Source organism: Callorhinus ursinus, unplaced genomic scaffold (assembly GCF_003265705.2).
Source record: "Callorhinus ursinus isolate GAN/ISIS: 27379988/994484 unplaced genomic scaffold, GSC_fseal_2.0 scaffold17, whole genome shotgun sequence".
Classification (NCBI taxonomy): domain Eukaryota; kingdom Metazoa; phylum Chordata; class Mammalia; order Carnivora; family Otariidae; genus Callorhinus; species Callorhinus ursinus.
In genome coordinates this window covers 7,233,017-7,256,680 of record NW_027397079.1, presented here as the reverse complement: position 1 = coordinate 7,256,680, position 23,664 = coordinate 7,233,017, and the positions used below count along the sequence as shown (strand labels likewise).

General features: G+C 44.1%; 1 long non-coding RNA gene across 2 annotated transcripts; it reads right to left on the bottom strand.

Annotated features, from left to right (window-relative positions):
* Positions 1–16,577: 16,577 nt before the first annotated feature.
* Positions 16,578–19,462, bottom strand: LOC112834667 (uncharacterized). 2 transcript variants are annotated; one of them, XR_012381199.1, is made up of 4 exons: positions 19,408–19,462; positions 18,838–18,928; positions 18,589–18,696; positions 16,578–16,688 (listed from the first exon to the last, which is right to left on the bottom strand). It is a non-coding gene; the product is annotated as an uncharacterized lncRNA (long non-coding RNA). The 2 variants fall into 2 exon arrangements; XR_012381200.1 differs by having other exon boundaries at positions 19,394–19,413.
* Between the last annotated feature and the right edge of the window lie 4,202 nt (positions 19,463–23,664).

Genomic DNA, 23,664 nt, shown 5'->3' with positions numbered 1-23,664 from the left:
TGATAGCACTTAGATGACCAAATGTTTATAAATCAATAATTATAATTTCATTGTATCTCTGCTTCTCACCTAAGGTCAAAGGTTCAACGAACCAGATGATTTGGGGGCAAAAAAGGCAAACAAATGGCCTCCTGCTTGCTTTTTCTGTGTTTGGTAACTACTGACTTTCAGTGGTCTCTAGTTTACTTTCTTTAGAGTGGACACACATTTGCACAAAACCCTCAACAAGCTTCCACCTGAACACATGCGGTGGTCCAAGTCACTCTGCCACAAATCAGAATGTCCAGCAATCTGGTTCCTCAAGAAAGAATATAGCAGAGCCAGCCCCTTCGTCAGAAAATTATCTACGAGAAGTCACACCCATGTCAAAATCATTGTGGCCATAGAGCCCTGTTCTTGGGAAAGAAGCTCTTTCCCCAAGGATTGTTTTTTTAAGATTTATTTGTTTATTTTAGAGAGAGAAGAATGCACTAGCTGGGGAGAGCTAGAGGAGGAGGGAGAGGGGAAGCAGACTCCCTGCTGAGCGGGAAGCCCTACAAGGGGCTCAATCTCAGCACCCCGAGATCATGAACTGAGCCAAAACCAAGAGTCAGATGCTTAACTGACAGAGCCACCCAGGCACCCCTTCAAGGATTTATGAAGGGATGATGACTTGTGCTTGGAGTCTTCCTGAAATGATGTACAAATTTTTATCCTCCCCTTTTCAGGTCTCTCTGGAAGGGTTCTGCTTCCTTTTTCTTGTCTCGGGAGCAGGGGCTTCTGTTTTCCGTTCAGATGCCTTCATAACTGGGAAGAGATTGACAGGTGTTTCTTCCCCACACAAAAGTGCTGCAGAAGACAGAAGCAGAAATAAAGAAAGCCCACTGCCGAGACTATGGTGGAGAGAGAGAAGCTGTTCCCCTAAGATATGTTTATAAAATGTAAACCCAACTAAATCACTGTTCAGAATCAGGGAACCGATTTCCTGTAATTCTGGTTGTGTGGTGTTCCAGAGAGTTTTATGAACATAGATTAAGATTAGACTCTAATATTTATTTCCTCACTTGTAATATGGAAAAATAATTGCTCTATAAGGGGTCAAGAGGGAAAAAATGCTGATTTTTAGCAATTTTACTCATCCCTGGGTAACAGGTGAATGATTGACTTTTACTGAGAAAATTGCTCTATTGTTTAAGCAAACCAATAGACATTTTGGTTTTGAAAGCAAAGGTTTTGGACATATGCATAATATGGAGGTAAAGGAAAATAAGTGCTAAATGGATCTGTGTTTTCGAAAGTAAAAGTTAAGTTTTTCATGAGGAGACCACCAGGGACTCAGATCCACGAGGGATTGAGAGGAAGAAAGACCCGCTTCTCTACCTTCCTAGGTTCTTAACTGGGACCCTGGAAATTAAACTGATAAAAGAGAGATTGATGTGAGAAAAATACAATTTATTAATATGGGCAGTGCACATACATGTGGGAGAAACCCAGTGATGAGTAAGTTTGAGGGGAGATTAGAATTTGGGGCTAACAGAGCATCACAACGAAGAGCAATAAATGCAGAGAAGTTACAAGACAAAGGAAAAGGAGTTTGGGCTTTTAGGGCAACAAACTGTGGGAAGGTAACTAGATGGGGAGACTAATGGGCGACAAGAGTTATATTAGCAAGTTTTGTTATATAGATTCCTCTCCCTCTCCTACTGTCTCTGGGCTGGTAAAAGTCTAGAGTCCTCAGTGATGAAGAGTCTAGGCTTGCTTTTGGGCAAATGGTAGGGGAGAGGAGAGAGAGGTTTTTTTGTTTGGTTTGGTTTGTTTTTTGCACCTGCTATTTCTCATTTGCCTTCAGCTCAAAATAATCTGTATGTCTAAGTGGCATATTTGGGGTGGCGGATGTGATGCCCTATGGGGGGTAACAGAAGAAGGGATGCCAGAGGGAGAGTCTGGAGAAGGAGGTGGCAGTAAATGGCTGTCATTGTCTATTGCTAACTTGTTTTCTGTTTTGTTTTGTGCAGTGACTCACCACCACCCCACCCCCCGCCCTTCCATTGTTTCCAATATCCACAAAACCCTGTCGCCTTCGGGGTGTGGGATCTCAGCAAAGGAACAAGGGACTGTATCACACTGAGTGTGAGAAGCAGGAGGAAGCTGCCTCAGGAACACAGAGGCAGGACCCAGAGGCGGCGGAAGATGAAGGCAGCTGCGGTTTGGGTATGATGTCAGGCGAGCACAAGCGCACCTGCAAATCCTAAGAAATATTAGAAAGGGATTTACCTACCTGCACGTATGAAGGATGGAAGACAGAGCTTCAGGTGTGTGGTTCGCACATAGACAGAAAGGCTGATCCCAGGAGGTTGGCTGACTTGGTTTCATGCCAGTTATATGGACTTACTGGGGTATTGTTTGGAAAGAGCTAAGCGGAGTTCTGGGCACTGAGAAAGGGATCAATAAAGTGTAGCTGTCCTATTACTATCATTATCATCACAATGATGACTTGGGTCAGATAAAGCAGTAAAAAGATGAATGACTGATTTAAAATCTTTAAAGCTCTCTTTCCTCATCTTTTAAGTGGATAAAACTATAAATAGCCTATAGTGTTGTCGCAAGCATAGAGACAAAAGGAAAAACATACGTTCGTTTTAAAGACTACGGCCAACTCTTTCTTATTGAGTCTGCTCAGCTACCTCTTACAGAATTGACCGTTGATGAAGAAAATCCTCCTTGGGATCTGTGGGGAAGGGTGCCTTAGGCATTGCGCATCTCCTGTCTGTAGAGCAGAGTGTTTAAGGGAGGGAACAGAAGTCAGACGGAGCACTCTCTGTCCTGCTCCCTCCAGAGGCCACAGCCCACATCATCCAAGGCCACAGCCCACAGCCCCAGGAGGGGTGAGGCTGCAGGTGTTCCAGCAGCCAGGCGGGGCACGTTCTTGAGCCACCCTGTCATCTTTGCTCCAGGAGGTCAAACCCAACTCCAGATTCTTGCCAGGGCGGCAGAGCTGGTTTTGAATGATTTGGGAAAGTCAGTTAACCCCTCTGGGTTTCATTTTAAAAACTGAGTCGTTTTCTGGCACACGTGCCTCTGCTCGGCTTCTGCGTGTGGGAGATTGTCTTTTCCAGACACGCTCTTCCGGAGCCATGCGGGTCTCCCACCAAGAAGCGCGGTCTGCGTTCCCCTCCCCTGGGACCCCAGCAGGCCTCTGTGACGGCGGGGCCGCCGAGGTCACAAAGCCACACCCGGCTGTCCCTTTCCCAGGACACGAGCCATGGCAGCCCGGAGATCCTGTGGGAGAAGGCTGGCAGCTCTGAAATTGCGGCGCGAGAGACCCCCGTGGAGAAACAGATGCTGTTCCAGCCCCTGTGAGGAGCCTTCAGCCCAGGTGCCAGGCATGCGCGTGAGCCCGGAGATGGTTCCTGCCCCAGCCGCCTGCCAACCCATGAGCATCTCTGAGCCCCAGACACCCAGCTGATCCCAATTTATCTTTAGAACCCCATGCGTGATAATAATAAAGCAAGTTTTAAAAGAGCTAGGTTTGGGGCTGATTTGTTTTGCAGAAATAGATCAGGGGAGCACCTCTTCCTTCCCCCCTTCCTCCCCCCCACCTCCCAACCATGTAATGCATCGAATGTGACATTCTTCCAACTCCTTGCTGAGATGTCTCAATGTGGCCTCAGAACCTTTCTCAACACAGCACTCCTGAAAGATTCGGTCATTATGGCCAAACGACCAAGCTCTTTGATTCTCCTGAACTGGAAGTCCTTTAATGTATCTTCCAGCTGTGGCATTCTATGAGTCTGTCACCTCCCAAGCAAAGAGAGGAACTCACAAACTACGGGGAACTAGAACCCAACAGTGTTAATAAACACAAATAGAAAACGGCCATCATAAACTCATTCCTTCGCAAATACTAAGAGGCAACATTGGGCCAGGCGCTCCAATAGGCAACAAGAATGGAGAAGAAATGGCTGTTTCCCAAGAGACGTCTAATCTTGAGATTAGCACTATATTGCTTTGCATCTAAGCCTGCACTGCCTGTTACCGTAGACGCTAGCTGGAGGCAGCTATTTGGATATAAAGTTTAGTTAATTCACATCTGCTCCAGTCACACCCGCTCAAGTGCTCAATAGCCCCATGTGGCCAATGGCTGCCATGCTGGGCATCGGAGATGGAGATGTCATCACAAAGTCCTGTGGGACAGCTCTGGTCCTACGGGTCCCGTTGTGATTCTCTCCCAGTGAGACGAAACGGTGAGGCAGAGCTACATGATGTAAAGGACATGGAAACTCAGCACTGTTTTTTTTTTATTTTTTTATTGTTATGTTAATCACCATATATTACATAATTTGTTTTGGTGTAGTGTTCCATGATTCATTGTTTGTTCATAACACCCAGTGCTCCATGCAGAATGTGCCCTCCTCAATACCCATCACCAGGTTAACCCATCCCCCCTCCCTCCTCCCCTCCAGAACCCTCAGTTTGTTTTTCAGAGTCCATCATCTCTCCTGGTTCGTCTCCCCCTCTGACTTACTCCCCTTCATTCTTCCTCTCCTGCTATCTTCTTCTTTTTCTTTTTTCTTAAAATATGTTGCGTTATTTGTTTCAGAAGTACAGATCTGTGATTCAACAGTCTTACACAATTCACAGCGCTCACCATAGCACATACCCTCCCCAATGTCCATCACCCATCCCTTCCAGCCCCCCCACCCCCGCAAACCCAGCAACCCTCAGTTTGTTTCCTAAGATTAAGAATTCCTCATATCAGTGAGGTCATATGATACATGTCTTTCTCTGATTGACTTATTTCACTCAGCATAACACCCTCCAGTTCCATCCACGTCATTGCAAATGGCAAGATCTCATTCCTTTTGATGGCTGCATAATATTCCATTGTATATATATACCACCTCTTCTTTATCCATTCATCTGTCGATGGACATCTTGGCTCTTTCCACAGTTTGGCTATTGTGGACATTGCTGCTATAAACATTGGGGTGCACGTACCCTTTCGGGTCCCTACATTTGTATCTTTGGGGTAAATACCCAGTAGTCAGCACTGTTTTTGAGAAAGGCCGGCACTGTTGCCTTCAATGCTGATGCTTACTCAGCATTTATAAATGATCATCTCACTTTCCCTATTTGGAGAGAAGCTTCCCTGAATAAATGGTTCGGATTCTCAGTGCTAAGTCACTCCTCTGTTTCCTATGGCGTTTTGTTGTTTTTAAGGTATTCAGGTCTCAAGCTACAAAGTCTTATTTTTCTACTTAAAAATTATATGTTGTGAGCATACAAGGTGTTAACACCAGAGATCCGACACCTGGATTTATTTAATGACACAGACAAAATAATGGAAGATTGCCACCATTGTTGAAAAGATCGTACACAGTTTTATATTTATTCACACAAAATCCCGCGGTGCCTCTGCCAACGTCCCCTCCCCCCGAGTGTCCCTGTGTCACCTGCCCCTCAAGACTCATGCGAAAGGGAGTGAAACCACACCCTCGGGATCCTGCTCCTGTCTCCCAGGGTCTCTTCGTCTGAGGGGCCACGTTAAGCTCTTCCCCCCCCCCCCCCCCCCAAGAATTCCTTTGCAACAACGTGAAAGGGATCTTACAGATCAGACTTTCAACATTAATCTTCTTGAAACCCTTCAGCAGCTTTCCTTAGCCCAGGCTCTGAAAGCAAAACTTGAGTGTTTTCTGTGTTTCCTGACACTTCCCTGGCTTCCAAAATCCTTCTTCTACTTCCAGTTCAAATTTTCCATTTTTGCTCCTGGTTCTGAATTCCTGTTCATTAACTAACAGCCCCAAGCTTGTCCTCCTTTTCATCTCCTTGGCCCTGTTTGTTATCTTGATGTAACACCTCGGACGACTCGTGTCCCTTTATTCTTTAGTTTTAGCCTGTTTTATGATCGAGTAGCCTTTATCTGATTTTAAATGTGATTTGGTTCTCCTGTTTACTGGACTTTTATTGTCTTCTCTACAGGGATTTTAATTTTTTCTAAACTTTCAAGTTTTACCCTATGAAATCTATTAATGTTTTATTGTCATAACATTCCTACGTGTCTTATTATGACTCTCACACGGGAGGAATACCTTTCTGATTACAGTAGCAAGAAGAGGCTGGCTTTTCTATGGGAATCATGAACTAATGGGCTTGTGCTCTGGTCTAAGACCAACCTTTCCACTTGGGTCCTGCTTCTTCTTTCTCTTGCTTACTCGTGAACAATGCTCTCCCCATTGCCCCCTCCACTGAATCCATAAAGACTAAACACACACACGCACTCTCTTTGACACTACATCACTGACCAGCTCTTAATTTTTGGGCTCTGCTTAGTTTCTCAGCAAAACCCTTTGGAAGGAGTGTCTAGACAGTCCCCACTTCCTCTTCTCCTTCTCTGGGGGTTTGATACCACTCAGATCTGGCTCATTCCCCTCCTCCCACCAAAATGACTCCTGTCAGGAAGGGATCACAATGCATCCTGCGTGACTTCCCCCAACCCTCCCTCTGCCCATTGTTGATCTGACCCCTAATTATGTGGCAGTGGGTAGCTGCTCCCAGCTGCTGGAAGGACCAGGCAGCTGACAGCCTGTGAACGGTGAAGGAACCAACTGCAAGGTAGATTTTTCAGGAGAGAGCCATCAGTGGTTGAAGAAGGAATGGGAATATCTGCATGATATTTAGGGAATTGATACAAAGGATAGCTTTCAGTGTACAAGTGTTGGAGATCGGGCAAAAACCTTCAGCCTATCTTTTCTTCTTCTATTATTATTGCAATTATTAGTATTATTATAAAAGTAATGTTCCAGGGACCAAGGAAGTAAAACCCTCACAGCGTCTGGTGTAGAATTAAGTGTGACTTATTTAAACAGATTACTACAAACACTTATTCAATTTTTAGGTCAATATCGCTAAACTGAAATAGATCTCTACTTAGTGAAAGGTTCAAATGCAGATCACAAGAAGAAGTCATTTACTGATACTCCAACCTTTCTCCAAAAAGAATTTGACATGATCTTAGTGTGATGAGGGTTACAGATGGTGGATCAACTTGTACCACCAAGAATGGGAAGCAAGGGACCCCTCTCGGGTCTCCTCCCAGATTAATAATTGTCTGTGATAATGCTATCTATACCAGCACAGGATTGTGAATGGGGTTTGTTAGAAGCAAAAGTGTGTATCACCTTAGTATAAAGTCAGAAAAGCTTACTCATTAAGTTGATGTCGTTACTTCCAAACGTACGGAGGGATTGCTATCTTTTCCAAGGTTCATCCTCCCATAGCCTTTGGGCTGAGAGAGGAAAATGGGCAAAGGATGAGTAGCACAGACAAGCCAAGGCCCTGAACAGTCGCCATGACCTAGGAGCCCCTTGTGGCCAGCTGATGTGCTCTTGGTCATTCCAGAACAGGGATGAGAGAGCACTGTAGGAGGACCATCAGCTTTGAGGCTTTTCCTGACCGTCAGCAAAGAAATGTGTGCTTATTAACAAAGACATTTTCTTAGAGAGAGGATAACAATACCTCAGATGGCCTGAGACAGCCCCCAGTTTATATGCCTGTTTTTCCAGCATAATTTAGTAATAAGTCCCTTGCATTTTACAAAGTGTCCCAGTTTGGATGATGAATTATTTGGTCAACTTGCTCAGGGAGCACCAGCCTGATCTGTGCCACATGTTCTTTGTTGATAGAAGAGGGTAATTTAGAAAACCTTTAATTGGAACCCCTCGCTCATGCTCTTCCCCTCCTCCCTCCCTCCCTCCCTCTCCCCCTCTGCCCTCCCTCTCTCTCTCACACACACAAGTACACAAGCTCTCGCACACACACACTTATGTATCCTACTGTAGCTACATTCCTTTATCTGGCAAACGCCATCATGCTTTCTTCAGCAGCAAAGTCTGTAAAATAAGTTCGAAGGGTACAAATCCAGACTCTATCACTAGATGCACAACCTGCATTTGTTTTATTTGCTTAGGGAAAATATCTATCTCACACGGCAGTTGTATGAACTAAGATATCATTTCTAAGATTCCTAGCACATAATAGGTATTCCAGAAAAATTTGTCCCATTCTATTACTGGACTGAAGATCAAAAGAGGTTAAATATTATTCTATTAAATTATGCAAACTTATTAAGCAACAGTTGCATTTAATAAATGAAATCCAAGGGGGAATTGTGTGTATGGACCTACGATTCCAGGTTCTTTTTCAAGATTGTCTATCTTCCATGCCAAAAGTGGCCAAAGTTTCACTACAAGCTTCTAGTTCCATGGGCTCAACAAAACCACAATAGCCAAATTCGAGTTTTTAAATTGCAGTGTTTTTCTGAGACATTGCAGATGTTGTTGGAAGAAACTAACATCTTGTATGATTTCTGGAACCCTAAAAAATCCCTCCTCACCCTGTAGGTTGAAACCCCTGACAGTGATCCTAGTTAAAACACTGCTCGGCGCAAAGAGGTATTGGTTAGCCACTGACTTCTCCTAAGATCCTCTTACCGTGATGGGGCTAGGAGAGTGGTACTCTAACCATCATCAAGTGTACAGAAGGAGAAACTGGAGCTTGAAATGTTATTTCAAGGTCACTCAGCTAGCGAGTGGTGGAGCAAAGACTTTGAACTGGCGTCTATCCGACCCCAAAGCTCTCTAAATATTAAGTGAAACTCTTTTGTCTCTATTCCCCGAAAGATCACTGCTTACTTCTGAGTCTGGATGATTTCTTTGATGTCTGCTCTCAGTAGCCATCTGTCTTTCGACTCCCTGACCTTTGTGACCGGTGTTAGATAAGCAGAGAAGTCTAGTTCCCTGTGTCTTCTTCTCATCCATCTGTCTGTCTGTCCGTCCTGCCTCCCTCCCTCCTTTATTTCCTTCCCCCATCTTGTTATTCACGCATCCACGTTTTCATTCATCCACACAAGCACACATTCATTTAAACAAATATTTGGCTCCCCGCTCTATGCCAGGGCACTGATCCAGGTACTGAGAATGGGAGGTAATACAACAGGACTTGTTCCTTTAGAAATTCACCGTATGGTGAAAAAGAGACCTAGAAACAATACGAAGCAAAGCTGGGAAGGAGAGAGGGGAGAGATGGAGAGGAATAGTTCAATGGTTTACCTTGTATACTTCACTACTACCTAACTCCTTTCCCACGAGGATACTCTGATGCAATATCTGTATTAACACTCTGGCCCCTAAAGTCTCACCTGGTTTGATCTATTCAAGAGCTTGGCATTCTAAAAGCTTGCCTAGAATGAATCAACTCTGTCTTAAATGGGTAGCAGAGAAAAGAAATTATTGGGAGTAGAAAAGCAGAGATCAGTGCCATTTACAAAATTCCTTCTCCCTTTCTAACTTCTAAAAAGGGGACTTCTCTTGGTACTCCTAAAGGGGAAGCTGTCAGGTGGAGAGACGCGCCATAAAAGTGAATGGCTGGATAGATGATTTGCTAAAAGAATTCCGTGTTTTAGTGATTTTTTTTCTCAAAAAAAAAAAAAAAAAGGCACCAAGCCTCAGAGTCATAAGCAGAAGTGAAAATCAACTAGAAAGTGCTGACTTACTGTAAAGATCTTCCTTTGTGAGGGGAGGAAAGTTGGATCTGTAACTATGTGTCCATAGATGAAACATTCTCCAGTCACACCCAGGCCCTCGAGGAACAAACATCTTGACTGGGAATAGAAGCTTTCCCTCTCTAGCTGAGTTTTTTACTCTTTCTCCAGATCACCCACCCCCACTGATGCACACTGAGGAAAGAGCCACCATCTGGCTTTGGGAGTTCCTCCTGTAATCCCAAGAATTTACTTCCCATCATGAAGCTACTGTTCCTTCTGTTTCTCTTCCTTGTGTGTCTTGTCCAGATGACATCAGGTAAGCCACGGCTCTTCCTGGTAGGATGCTACGACGGATGGCCGTGGAGAGGAATAGAGCCACATTGACTCATGATCCAAAGATGCCCTGGAGTATACAACAACTGTGTGATATCACAGCTGAAAGGAGAGCATGCACTACATGCTCCATTTTACAAATAAGGAGAAGGGAAGCTTAAGAAAATTTAAACGATTTTCCTAAGATTGCTCTTAACTAGTTGGTAGTAAACCCATAAGTAGTAATGGTGATAGATAACATTTACAGGGGCTTGACAGCTCACAAATTATTTTCATGTGAATAACAACAACACTAATAATAATAGCAGAGATATTGGCCACTCACTCCTTACCAAACATCACAATAAAAACTATTAATGTCCTGTCCCACACGTACTTCATAACACTATTTATGGGTAAGTATTCCCTGGCTCGCAAATGAAACTGAGATATGAAGTAACTAGTTCAAGGTCACTCAGGTTGTACGTAGTGGGGCATTTGACTCAAGCTTAAGTGGGTTTGTTGCCAGATGATGTTTTTATTAAATACTCAACAATCCCAGAGAATAAATTTACTTACCGAATTATGCATAAACGTCAAATACTTTTTGGTAGGAGTACGTCCCATGCAATATTTGGAATCACTTGTACTAAAAGAGTATGTTATTTTTCTGAAATTCACATTTAAGTGGATCTCCTACATTTTACCCGGCAACCCTACGCATGTGTCAGCACGTGCCAGGTTATGCTGTGGTCTCAACCTCGGCATCTTGAAAGAGTCATAGTTTAATTCTTGCTTCAGTGATACAAACCCATCATGGCTGTTACTGCAGCTGCCCGGACCTGGCTGACAGAACAGCCTCTGCCATGAGCGTGGCTGATTGCCGTGTCAAAGAGAAGAGCGCTGAGGAATCCCACATTGTCAGTTATGGGCTCCAGCCCGGAAAGGACACATCACTTCTGATTAAAATTTATGAACTGAGCAAGTCTTATGGCTCTACCCAATCATACAAAAGCTAAATCCTACTTTGTCAAGAACATCGGGGGCCAGACCTATTTGGTGAACAGCCTAAGGGAAATAGACAGTTGGCTATAGATAGAGACACAGATCTGAATATACATGAATATAGATTTATATCAATGAGATCAATTGTAAACATACATGAACACAACGTATTTGCATATATTCATTCATATTTATAAGTGTATGTATTACATATAAAATTTATGATTACATATATATATATATTACCTTGTCTTCTTATGAAAAATTAGGAGGTTCTGTGGCTCTCAGAGGAAAACTATGGTCCTGGCAGGAACCAGAAACCAGGTCTCCTAATTCCTGGCAGAGTATGCTTCCTATCACAACATGGTGCTTTTAAAAGCCATAACCTCTGCTGGAAACTTCTTTTTTATTTATTTTTTTATTATGTTATGGTAGTCACCATACCATACATCATTATGTAGTTTTTGATGCAGTGTTCCATGACTCATTGTTTGTGCAGAACACCCAGTGCTCCACGCAGAACGTGCCCTCCTTAATACCCATCACCAGGCTAACCCATCCCCCACCCCCCTCCCCTCTAGAACCCTCAACTTGTTTCTCAGAGTCCATCGTCTCTCCTGGTTCGTCTCCCCCTCTGACTTCCCCCCTTCATTTCTCCCTTCCTTCTCCTAATGTCCTCCAGGCTATTCCTTATGTTCCACATATGAATGTTGGCGAGGTTGCGGAGAAAGGGGGACCTTCCTACACTGTTGGTGGGAATGCAAATTGGTGCAGGCACGCTGGAAAACAGTGTGGAGGTGCCTCAGAAAATTAAAAATAGAGCTACCCTACGACCCAGCAATTGCACTCCTGGGTATTTAGCCCAAAGACACAGATGTAGTGAAAAGAAGGGGCACCTGCACCCCATTGTTCATAGCAGCAGTGTCCACAATAGTCAGACTGTGGAAGGAGTCGAAAACTCTTCTTATTCACAGTTTCCTTGTGGCTGCTTGTCGTTCTCCTTCTTGCTCTCCTAATTTGAGGCATCGTTCAGGTTCTCACTACTCTCAAGTTGCATTCTGAATTTCGCTAGTCAGGTGGCTTGATCACATACCATGTTCTTTCAGCTTACCTCACAGGAGCCCAGGAAGACCAGTGCTTGCTATGTGCCATGTTGGTGGCATTGAAAATGTCACAGTGTACGAAACAGCTCTGGTTGCATGGGAGATGGGGGGGACGGTATTCAGGAGCGAGAATGCCCACTTAGTGTCCAATGCTCATTGTCTAACTTGGGCAACGTGCTTCTAAGATTTTGCCCTTTTGAAAAAGAGGAAGGCATGTTGGGAAGCTTTTATGAAGAACATGCAGAGTATGTCCCTAATCTTGTAGCTCAGCCAAGTCACTTGCTTTCTCCGATCTAAAGTTCCTTCATTTGAAAAAGAAAGACACTATAGGGCACAGGTCAATAAACTTTTTTGGTAAAGGACCAGCTAGTATTTTAGGCTTTCTGGGCCACAGGGTTTGTTATGACCTTCGTGAGAAGCAACCACAGACAATATGTCAATGAACGAGGGTGGATGTCTTCCTATAAAACTATATATGGACACTAAAATTTGAATTCATATAATTTTCACATATCACCAAATATTTTTCTTCTTCTGAAGTTATTTCTACCATTTAAAAAAATAAATAAAAACTATTCTAAGCTGATGGGTCACACCAGAACAGGTAGATGGACGGTTTTGTCCATACAAACGGTTAAACACGCTTTATGGTTTTATATTTTTTGTCACCTCTCTTTCCTTTCCAGGGCATGAGAAAAGGGGGCGATTCCTTGAATGTGAAAAAATGGGTGGTGTCTGCAAGCACCAAAAAACCCACGGATGCTCCATCCTGCCTGCAGAATGTAGAAGTCGGAACAAGCATTGCTGTCGTCTCTAGCATCCACCCCCGGGAACTCTTCGGGGCAGCATGGCCGCCTCACCCCTGCTGACCTCTGCTGAATAAAAACATCACCACTCACGTGTGTCCTGCATCGGGTCTTTCGGGGTGCACAGTGGAGGGGAGGGGCGTGTGGGACTGAAGTTCTGAGCTTGGTACCCACCACTAATTCCCCGACTGACTTTGGACAAGGCTTGTCCTTTTCTATGTCGCTGCTTCCCTACCTGTAACTCTTCAAATAGTTCTCCAAGCCCCCTGTAATCTGCTCATATACATCTATCAATTGATGGATTGAGGATTAGAGCTTGAGGGGTGTGTGTGTGTGTGTGTGTGTGTGTGTGTGTGCATGCGCGCACATGCATGCTCGTGCATACGTGCGTGTATTGACAATATGTGGGAAAAGTCACTGAGATTTTGTTCTCATTTTCATACACCTTAATGACTGTTGGCTATCAAGCAATGGCTCCCTGTTGATTATTGAAGAGCCAGGGAAATAAATTGATCAGAAGGGCCTAAAGGTGCAGAAAGCTCAAAGCTGGTACCCAGGCATCAGGCCATAGAATCAGAACTCAGAGATTACAGAAATCAACCCACTGTTTCACAGAGAATCAAGACTTAGCAAGGTAGTGATTATTTTCCTCTCTCCAAAGATGCCTTTCCAAATAGCGGATACCGTTAGAAACATTTTCTTAGAATCCAAGGAATGGTTTTCCGCAGAGATAAGATTTGGACTGCGTAGCAGAAGCCTGCTGATTGGAAGGGGAAATGCCATCTTCAGCAGGAAGTTATTCTCATTTTGAAACAGAATCCGATTTGTCATCTCTTCTCTTAGTGACTTTCTTTTGGTAACAAATCAAACTCTTGGACACTGCTGCTGGGGATGCGAGGTTGTAAGGCTACTTTGGAAGCTCATTTAGCGGTTTCTTTTTTTTTTAAGATTTTATTTATTTATTTGTCAGAGAGAGAGAGAGAGAGCACAAGCAGGGGAAGCGGCAGAGGCAGAGGGAGAAGCAGGCTCCCCACTGAGCAGGGATCCCGACACAGAGTTCGATGCCAGGAACCTGAGATCATGACCTGAGCCGAAGGCAGCTGCTTAATCGACTGAGCCACCCAGACGTCCCATTTTGCATTTTTTATAAAGTTGAATGTATGCTTGTCATATCACTCATTAATCCCACTCTTGGGTATTTACTCAGGGGAAATGGAAACTTACATTCCCATTAGACACCTGTATGTAAACGTTCATAGCAGCTTAATTTATGTTTGCCAAAAATAGTTAACAACACAGATGTCCTTCAACTAGTGAATTAACTGTGGCACATCAGATAATGGAATCCTAGGCCACGATAAGAAGGAACAACTGATTGATTCCAGTAACATGAATGGATCTCAAAGGCCTTCTGCTGGGTTAAAGAAGCCAGCTATAAAGACTACAGATTATTTAATTCCATCTATATAGCACTCGTGAAAAGAAAACTGTAGGGTTAGAAGCCAGGTCAGTGCTGGCCACGGGTTAGGGGTCACAAGAGGGGATGACAATAAGGACCGGTACAGGGAATTGGAGGTGAGGGACTGCCCCGTATAGATGGTACAGGGAATTGGAGGTGAGGGACTGCCCCGTATAGATGAATGGTGGTGAATACTGAACTCTGCATTTGCAAATCCTTTAGAATGCTACACCACAAAGTTTAATTTTTACTATATACATAAATTAAAAAAATATTAGCTCGATGTGGGCAGAAAAATGAAATGCTGACTACAACAAATGACTCTAACAGTATTGCAGATTAATCCTATGACCACACTAAATGCAGCGGGGAAGAAAGAACTGACCTAACTAACTTTGAGGAACTGTTTTGACCTGATAATCCAAGACTAAAGATGAAAAGTCCTTACACAAGAACTGGACTCTGGTTATTAGATCTGTTTCTCACAGCTGTTTGGATTAGCAATTCTAAAACTACTTGTACATATAAGAGTTGAACAAAGGAGAAAATGCACTGTAAGTAAGAGCCAGTCTTGTCACTGGTGGAGGAAAAAAAAGGTTATAAATTAAAAAAGAGGGAGATGAGAAGGACCACCGTGGTGCTGGATTGAAATTGAAGACACTGAGGAGGAACATGGGTTTTTAAAATACATACACAGAGAGATACAAAAATATATACAGGTGTGTATATAAATGAATTAATATCCATACATGTTTCCTAAATGTAGTCAGAGAGAAATGAGAATCTGTGCCATCTCAGCAGCAATGAGCACACGGAGTACTCAGATCTCTGTTTCTTTTTTTAAATGTCTTTTTTTTTTTTTAAGTAGCCTCCACACCCAACGTGGGGCTTGAACTCACGACCCTGAGATCTAAGGTCGCATGCTCTACCAACTAAGCCAGCCAGGTACCCCTTGGATCTCTGTTTCCAAATACCATTTTCTGTAGATGGAACCAAGGATCCTCGAGGAATTAACTCACTCCAGGACTGGGGCTGAGAAAATGCAAAATGAAGCTGGAGTATCTTATAGTGCCATAAAATAACAAAACGCTCAGAAAATGGGGCACGTTGAGAGGACCCAAGAGAGACCTGGAAGAGCTCTCAATGGCCAACTGGAAACAACGTCACCAAAAAAATAAAGAGCTGAGATGCCCTTCAACAGATGAATGGATAAAGAAGACGTGGTCCGTATATACAATGGAATATGACTCAGCCATCAGAAAGGATGAATACCCAACTTTTACATCAACATGGATGGGACTGGAGGAGAATATGCTAGGTGAAATAAATCAAGCAGAGAAAGTCAATCATCCTATGGTTTCACTTATTTGTGGAACATAAGAAATAGCCTGGAGGACATCAGGAGAAGGAAGGGAAAAATGTAGTGGGGAAATTGGAGGGAGAGGTGAACCATGAGAGACGATGGACTCTGAGAAACAAACAGGGTTTTAGAGGAGAGGGGGTGGGGGTATGGGTTAGTCCAGTGATGGGTATTAAGGAGGGCACGTACTGCACGGAGCACTGGGTGTTATACGCAAACAATGGATCGTGGAACACTACATCAAAAACTAATGATGTAATGTGTGGTGAGTAACATAACAATAAAAAAATTTAAAAAAACTAATGATGTATTGTATGGTGACTAACATAACATAATAAAATTTTAAAAATTAAAAAAAAATGAAGTGTTGAATTACAACCCAAACATAAATTGCCAAGGAACCATAAGGGTGTAAGTCAATCCCTCTTCCCCACCTCCATTTAAAATTTTTTGTTGTTTCCCTAAAGCTTCAAAGATAAAGTAAAATTTCTTAAGCATCTGAAGTCCTGCTTCTATTGACCATACCTTCTCTACTTTCATTTCATCACATTGTGGTTCTCGAACTACCCCCTACCGTGAGATGGGCACGTGTGTGTGATAGTGACCTTCACAATGAAACACACCCCACCTCCCCTTCAACTTCCCCTCACTAATTCTTACCCACTTTTTTTTAAAGACTCGGCTCATATATGGCATTCACGGGGAAGACATCTTTGAACCACCCAACGTGGATATGATTTCCACGTGTGTGAGTTTTCTTAGCAGAACATACCTTGAACCCATGCTTCCCGCCCCCAGTACGCCACGACAGTTCCTAGCACAGAGTAGGTGCTTGAGAGGTACCAACAAAATAAATGAATCACTGAATGAAGAAAATGGTATCATGAGACCTCAGCCTTCCAATTTAATTCAGGGTAGGTCCATTAAGCGTGACTTCTTCAGTTTACTTAATTCAGGGTAGATTCATTAAACACGAATTCTTCCATTCACTTATGCATCCTTATGCAACAGAAGCTCCTTCCGGGGCATATCCCCGGCATGCGAATCATACAGTTTCTTTTCCTCCTCAGGCACACGCTTGTATGTGAGTCACAGAAATGATACACTTCACCGTGCCTATAACCTGTAGAAAGAGCAAAAATGGTTTATTTTGGGAAGAAAGACTCAAGGCCCCCATACAGGGGAAGAAACAACCAGGAACCCCCAACCGTCGTTACGTCAAGAACGTACGCTGTCCCACGCTCCTCCTCCTCCCTGCCTTGTCGCTCCTGCTGGCTTGTTCAACAGGAAGACCCTGCCAGCCTTTAAGAGCTCATGAAGAACAGAAATTATGCTGTTAATTGGAGGCTGAAATCAAAGACTTCAAATACTCCTCCGGGGTTGATATGCCGCAGAGTGGCAAGTGTTCACCCTGGAGACTGATGATGGGATTGCCAATGTCCTTTGGAAGCAATACATTAAAACTTTGGTTTTCATCTTCCCGGGAGAGGATTCCATTCAGAATGAGATGACACTACAGCCCCCGTCTGGGGAAGGAAGACCTACGTACGTACTGGGTCAAATACAAAAGTGTACTCACACAGTGTGCCCCAAAGCATTTAAGGAATGTCACCAGCTCTCTCAAGTCCACCCCTAATTCCCAGGCTTAGCATCCCTGCCTTCAGGGTTTATCAGCTATGTCTTAAAAATAGGATTAAAGATCTAAAATTCAAGTCCCTAAAAGGAAAGACCCAGAATAACCAGGGGCACCGGCTGAGTTAAGAAAGGTTTCCAAAAGAGGGGAAAAAATCCTACCTGACTCAAAGCCAGGCCTGAAGAAGGAAGACTTCTCTCCCCGCCTCTTAGAAGGTGGAGGAAAGAAAGCCTGCACTCAGCCCGGAGAAAGAAGGGCCTCCGTGCTCCCTATCGCCCAGCCTGCCCACCGTGGATCATTAACAGAAGTCACCAACTTCAGACCCAGGCTGCACACCTCATGGGGCCTCGGACTAGTGATAGGGCCTTACACACCCTTTGTGGAACAACTCGAGGGTGGGAGGCAGGTTTACTCCCTTACTTCACCCCATTTGTGGATCCCAGCTCTGTTTACGTTGTCTTCAACCTGTCCCCTTCTACTGGGGCAAGTCGTTAGAAGGGGGCTTTTAGCAGGGAGCTTTCATAAACCTGCTTAGGGTGGGCTCTTGCACCCTATCTTCATGCCACAGGGTCGAGGCTATCGTGAAAGGCCCCCTGCCCATCCTGTCTTCGTCACAGAAGCTGTGACCACAGAAGCCAGCTCTGACATCGGGGCTCCCCAACCCCAGGGACACTGGCATCCCTGCCCTAGCTTGGTCACCAAGAGTCACGCTGGGAGCAGCCTGTGATTCTCTCCTTCTTCTTCCCCAAACACATTCTCTCATAGCCCACCATAATCTACTCTCCTCGGCTCTTGGGTGAAAAATCAGCCCAGTGAGGAAACTGAGGTTGCGCCATTATTCTGAGTGATGCAACAAAACCAGTCATCATGCCCAGTGGGTCCACAGTGAACAGACTCTTCTTGACCCAAAGCAGAAAGGGGGTACGCTGCCCTACCCAGCTCCTGTCCCCTTGGCTTCTCATCGGTCAGTTCTGTGAAGTGGTGTTCTAGAGGACACGGGAGCCCCAAGCAGTGAGACCCAGGAGTGGACCATCCGATTGGGTGAATTTATTTGTGTAAAAATAGAATATTAGAGGAGGAGAAAAGTAGAGGTGGGGGATTCAGGTGGGTGAGCGCCAAGCCCAACATGGCAATATGGGAGAATGGCTGGCTTTCTGGGGGAAGCAAGGTTCAAACTCTCAGTGACCTGACAGACCCTCACGGTGCTCACCCACGCAAGCCAATTTTCTCCCCCCAAATCCAAGCAACTGTAGTTCTCTCTAAAGCCCCCGAGCTGTTCCATGATACTCAGCACTTCTGTGATGTCAGGAATGAACACCAGGCAGGCCCCTGCCTCCCTCTCTCCCTCTCTTCTTGCCACCCCTTGCTCAAGACCTGGAGCAGGATGCACCTTCAAGTTTCTTCCAAAATGCCATGGTTCTTAATACATTGCCTCCTTCTGGAAAACCTCTCTGGTTCCTCCTTTCCGGCTCTTACAGCCAGTCACTATACACGGTATCTGGAGAATGAGGGTGGTGAATGTGAGTTCAAACACACCTCCGCAGGGGGAAGCTTCAGGAAAGGAGAGCATATCTGTGAATGTCATCAGATTGAACAAGAAAGCAGGGCACGGTTTCAGGATACACCAAGGAGGGTTTACCTGGCATTACTTGAGAGTTGAAGAGGACGACGAAGACGAGAAGGAGAAATAGGTTCATAGTGCCGAGTCCGTGGAGACCTCTTCGAAGTTCCTTGAAAAGAGAAGACAAATGGCAGTGTAATGGGGTTGAATAAAAAGTCGTTTAGAGCCTCCTCTTTTATAAGTTTGATTGAGGTGACTAAACGCGGAAGAGAATGTCCATTGTGATCCGAGCACTAACTGAAATATATAGTGGACAATGAATGCCCGTAAAATAAACAAGGACGGCGATTAGCAACGTTTGGTGCAGGGCTGGGGTAATTTCTTTTGTTAGCATTTAACAAATCAAGGCCCCAGGAAGAACAGTAATGGTAGTAAAATGAAAATGACTAGGATTCATGGAACATTTACCCTATGAAAAACCTGGGATGGTTCGTATGACTTTTTTTTCCCAGTTATTCTCAGGGAACGAGTATAATCTGCTACTGCAACTCCAAGTCCAAATACAGTCACAATAAGACCTTGTGTTTTTCCAGGCATCTCTCTAGTGCTTCATAGAATGAAAACCATCACCTACCTCTTATGACTCACCTCCCAAGGCCCTAATCCCCCTGAAGAGGTGGGCCTTCTGGTCTCCAGAGATCTGAAGTCTGTTCTGTGCCCAGCCATGTCATGTCTCCTTAATAAGGACTGGTCCTGCCTCGTCTCACCAGGGAAATTCTCCTGTTCCAGGAATGACCCTGCTGATTCAGGTCCCTGTCCCGGCCACGGTGATGTCTCATGACTGAGACAAGCTCGTGTTCTTGGCTCTTGTCCTGCCAAGCAAACATAGTTTCCAGCATAGGTGAAAGCAGAGGGGCTTTCCTCCTTAACCAAAGCCTGAAGAAGAACAAGTTCTCTTCCTAAATTAGGCCCTTGTCTTGAGGCCAGGGATTTAGTGCAACCTACCCCTCACATTTTACTTCACCTGCTGTCTCTCTTCTCTGTTACTGGGCTTTGGCTAGCTGACCCTGACCCAGAATCTCACAGAGCTCAGGAAAGCCTCACCCAGAAATCTTGGATTCCTCACAAAACAATGATCCCCCTGATTCTGAATGAACACTTGTCTACAACAAGTGTCCTCAGGAGTGGCTGACTCAAGGATTTTCATACATTTCCCTCTTCTCCCTAGATAATGGTTGATAACTTGCCTTACACTTACATACGTAAGTAGAATCAATCAGGAAGAGGGTACTGAAGGGGATTACTATCACCTTCCTGCAGCCAGAAGCAAAGTAGTCTTACTTTATGCAGGTCCTAATATGATCCCTAAATGTACACATGAGGAAAATAAGACTAGAGATATTTAGTACAGTGATAAAACTTGTATGTGGTGAAATCAAAATCAGAGTCAGAAGTCCAGGTCCAGATTCTGGGTTCTTTCCTGCTGTGAGATAGTCCACTTGTCTCTTTACATAAGGATTGGCTCTCAGAATCCAGTAAATATTATGCATTTTAAAAGAATAATAAGTTGGCTAAATAGTCACTTCCCATAGACTAGTGATAATGTAGACAGTAGGGCTTAAAAATAAAAGTTTTCATGATATTATCCCAGCCAATGTAAAAATTCACTGTATATAGCAGCAATGTCCACAATAGCCAAACTGTGGAAGGAACCGTGATGTCCTTCAACAGATGATGGATAAAGTAGATGTGGTTCATATATACAATGGAATATGACTCAGCCATCAGAAAATGAATACCTACCATTTGCATTGACATGAATGGATCTGGAGGGGATAATGCTAAGTGAAATAAGTCAAGCAGAGAAGGACAATTATCACAGGGTCTCACTTATTTGTGGAACATAAGGAACAGCAGGGAGGACCACAGGGGAAAGGAGGGAAAACCGAAGGGGGAGAAATCAGAGAGGGAGACAAACCATGAGAGACTCCGGACTCCGGGAACCAAACTGAGGGTTACAGAAGGGAAGGGGCTGGGGGAATGGAGTAACCCGGGTGATGGTTATTAAGGAGGGTACATGTGGTGATGAGCACTGGGTGTTGTACACAATTGATGAACCACTGAACACCAGATCAAAAACTAATTATGTACCGTATGCTGGCTAAGTGAACATAATAAAAAAAAATTCACTGTACAGGGAAAATGTGTAAGAATAAACAAGAATATTTTTATAAAGAGTAACAATGGTGTCTTCCACCAATAATAACTTCCACCAGTTATTATTGTTTATAATGACAGTGAGGCTTGAAATATGTGGCAGAGTCCCCCTCCCCCCCGGAAAAAAAAACACACCAGAACAAAGAAGACACAAACAGACCACACGGACACCAACATTCAGTTTATGATAAAGGTAGCCTTTATGTGAGTGGGGAAGGAGGGCAGTGGACTATTTCTCTGATCAATCATGTAGAGTTGATTGACTGTTCATCTGGAGAAAAACTAATTGATAATCTAAGTGGAGGCATGAAAATAGATTATAACTTTTTTCTCTATAATTTTTAATTTTTGAGTGTTTCATACAGAACAAGTGTGCATTGCCTGTGTAACTGAAAAAATCAAAAGACTTAATATTTATTATCAAAATTCCTAAAATGTCAGAAGGATTAACTATGTTAGGATTTTTAGAGTCATACTGAATGTGTCCCCCTAAAATTCATACAGCCTAATCCCCATAATCATGACACCTAATCCTCAACATGATGGTATTTGGGTAGTCTTTGGGAGGTGATCAGGTCCCTGTAGAAGAGACCCCAGAGAGCTCCTCGTTCCTACCATCAAAAAGTCAACCATCTATGAACCAGGAAATGGTCTCTCGCCCCTGGAATCTGCCAGCCCCTTGGTCTTGGGCTTCCAGCCTCCAGAATAGTGAGAAATAAATACATAAGCTGTTGTTTATCAGACACCGGGTCTATGGTATTCTGTGATAGCTGCCCAAACTAAGACACATACCATATACAAAATATGTGATATCTATACGATTGATGGTACCATTTAAAATCTTACCTGTATTAGTGAATTTGTAACACTTTTCCTCTAGCTCTATTAATTTTTGCTTACATATTTTGAAAGCACTTTTAAGGGCTTACAAATTTTTTTAAATTTGTTTTTGAGAGGGAGAGAGCACAAGCAGGGGGAGGAGCAGAGGGAGAAGCAGACTCCCCGCTGAGCAGGGAGCTTGATGCAGGACTTGATCCCGGAACCCCGGGCTCATGACCCGAGCCGAAGGCAGATGCTCAACTGACTGAGCCACCCAGGCACCCAAGTGCTTACGAATTTAAAATGATTACATCTTTCTGGGTAACTGAATATTTATCATTATGCAGTAACCCTCTCTTTACCCAACAGGGTTTTTTTTTTTTTTGGTGTGGTGTCTATTTTCCTGGACAAACAGCTATGCTACCTTTTTGTTACAATGCCCCTAGTTCTCTTCCTTTTTTCTTAACCTTTCCAAGTCCTTAAACTTTGTGTGTCTTGTAAATAGCATACAGCTGGAATGAGTTCTTTCCCAGTCCGATCGTTTCCATCTTTTCATGGCTTACATTTATTGTAATTACTAATACATAGGGATTATTGCTAACATTTTATTCTTACTACGTATTTCCTTTTTCTATGTTGTTTTGCCTCCTTTTTTGCCTTTGTTAATTGAGTCCTTGCTTCTTTGTTTTCTTTTCCCATTTTTTTTCCCTCTACTGGCCTGGAAGTTACATACTAGGTTTCTTTCGTGTTAGAGGTTGTGCTTGGAATTCTACCATGCACACTAGGAAAAGTCTAAAGTTAACACATTATCCTCTCTCCTGATCAATAGAAGAACCTTAAGATGTCAGTTGTGATCACCTCCTTGTAACTCACGGAAACACAGAAAAGAATGGTGGTCACCAGGTGCTGGGGGATGGAGGAAACAGGGAGATGCCGGTTATAAAACCCAAAGTCTCAGTTATGCAAGATGGGTAAATCCTGTGGAGCTGATGCAGGGCCTCATGACTATGGTTAACAACATTGTACTGTTTGTTGTAAATTTGCTGAGACAGGGGCGCTTGGGTGGCTCAGTCGGTTGGGCGTCTGCCCTCCGCTCAGGTCATGATCCCAGGGTCCTGGGATTGAGCCCCGCATCGGGTTCCCTGCTCAGCGGGGAGCCTGCTTCTCCCTCTCCCTCTGCCCCTCCCCCTGCTCGTGCTCTCTGTCTCTCTCAAATAAATAAATAAATAAATAAAATTTAGAACTAACGTCACAGACCAGGAATAGTCAATTCCTGTAACCCCTACAGGCAGACTGAATGGGAGGTCAGTGCCAGTGAAGAACAGCAGGGAAACTAACATCTGCATCGGTATCTGGATATCTTTACAAACGCTGATCTACAGCTGGTAATAAATAGTCCGTCGTTCATGTACAAACTTGCACTGAATTTTCTTTAGTTGTTCATTGATGGGGACCAGGTCGTAGAAATGGTCCTCTTTATTACTCGTCATCGCAATTCCTGTCACACTCCCATCTTTTTCCTGTGACTGTTTAGGTTTTGGAGGGATGTTAGTAAAACTTATCTGTCCTCTTTGTACGCCAGCTTCCCGGTCACCTTGCACGACCTCCTGCCTCCTCCCCCCACCAACATCCAAGTTTGCTTTGTAAATTGCAGAAAGTATGCTCCCTCTGCAGAGGCAGGACAGGGACATTCGTAGTGGAGAGGCGACTTACCCAGGACACGACAGCAGATGTCATGCCCTGAACAAGAAAAGTGAACAAGGAAGACACAATAATCACACCTATCCCAGGCGTGAGCCACACAGCGTAAGCCTTCTGAGCTGCCCTTGAGGTTCCTCTCTGGAGGGTCTCTCGCTACACCTGCGCGTG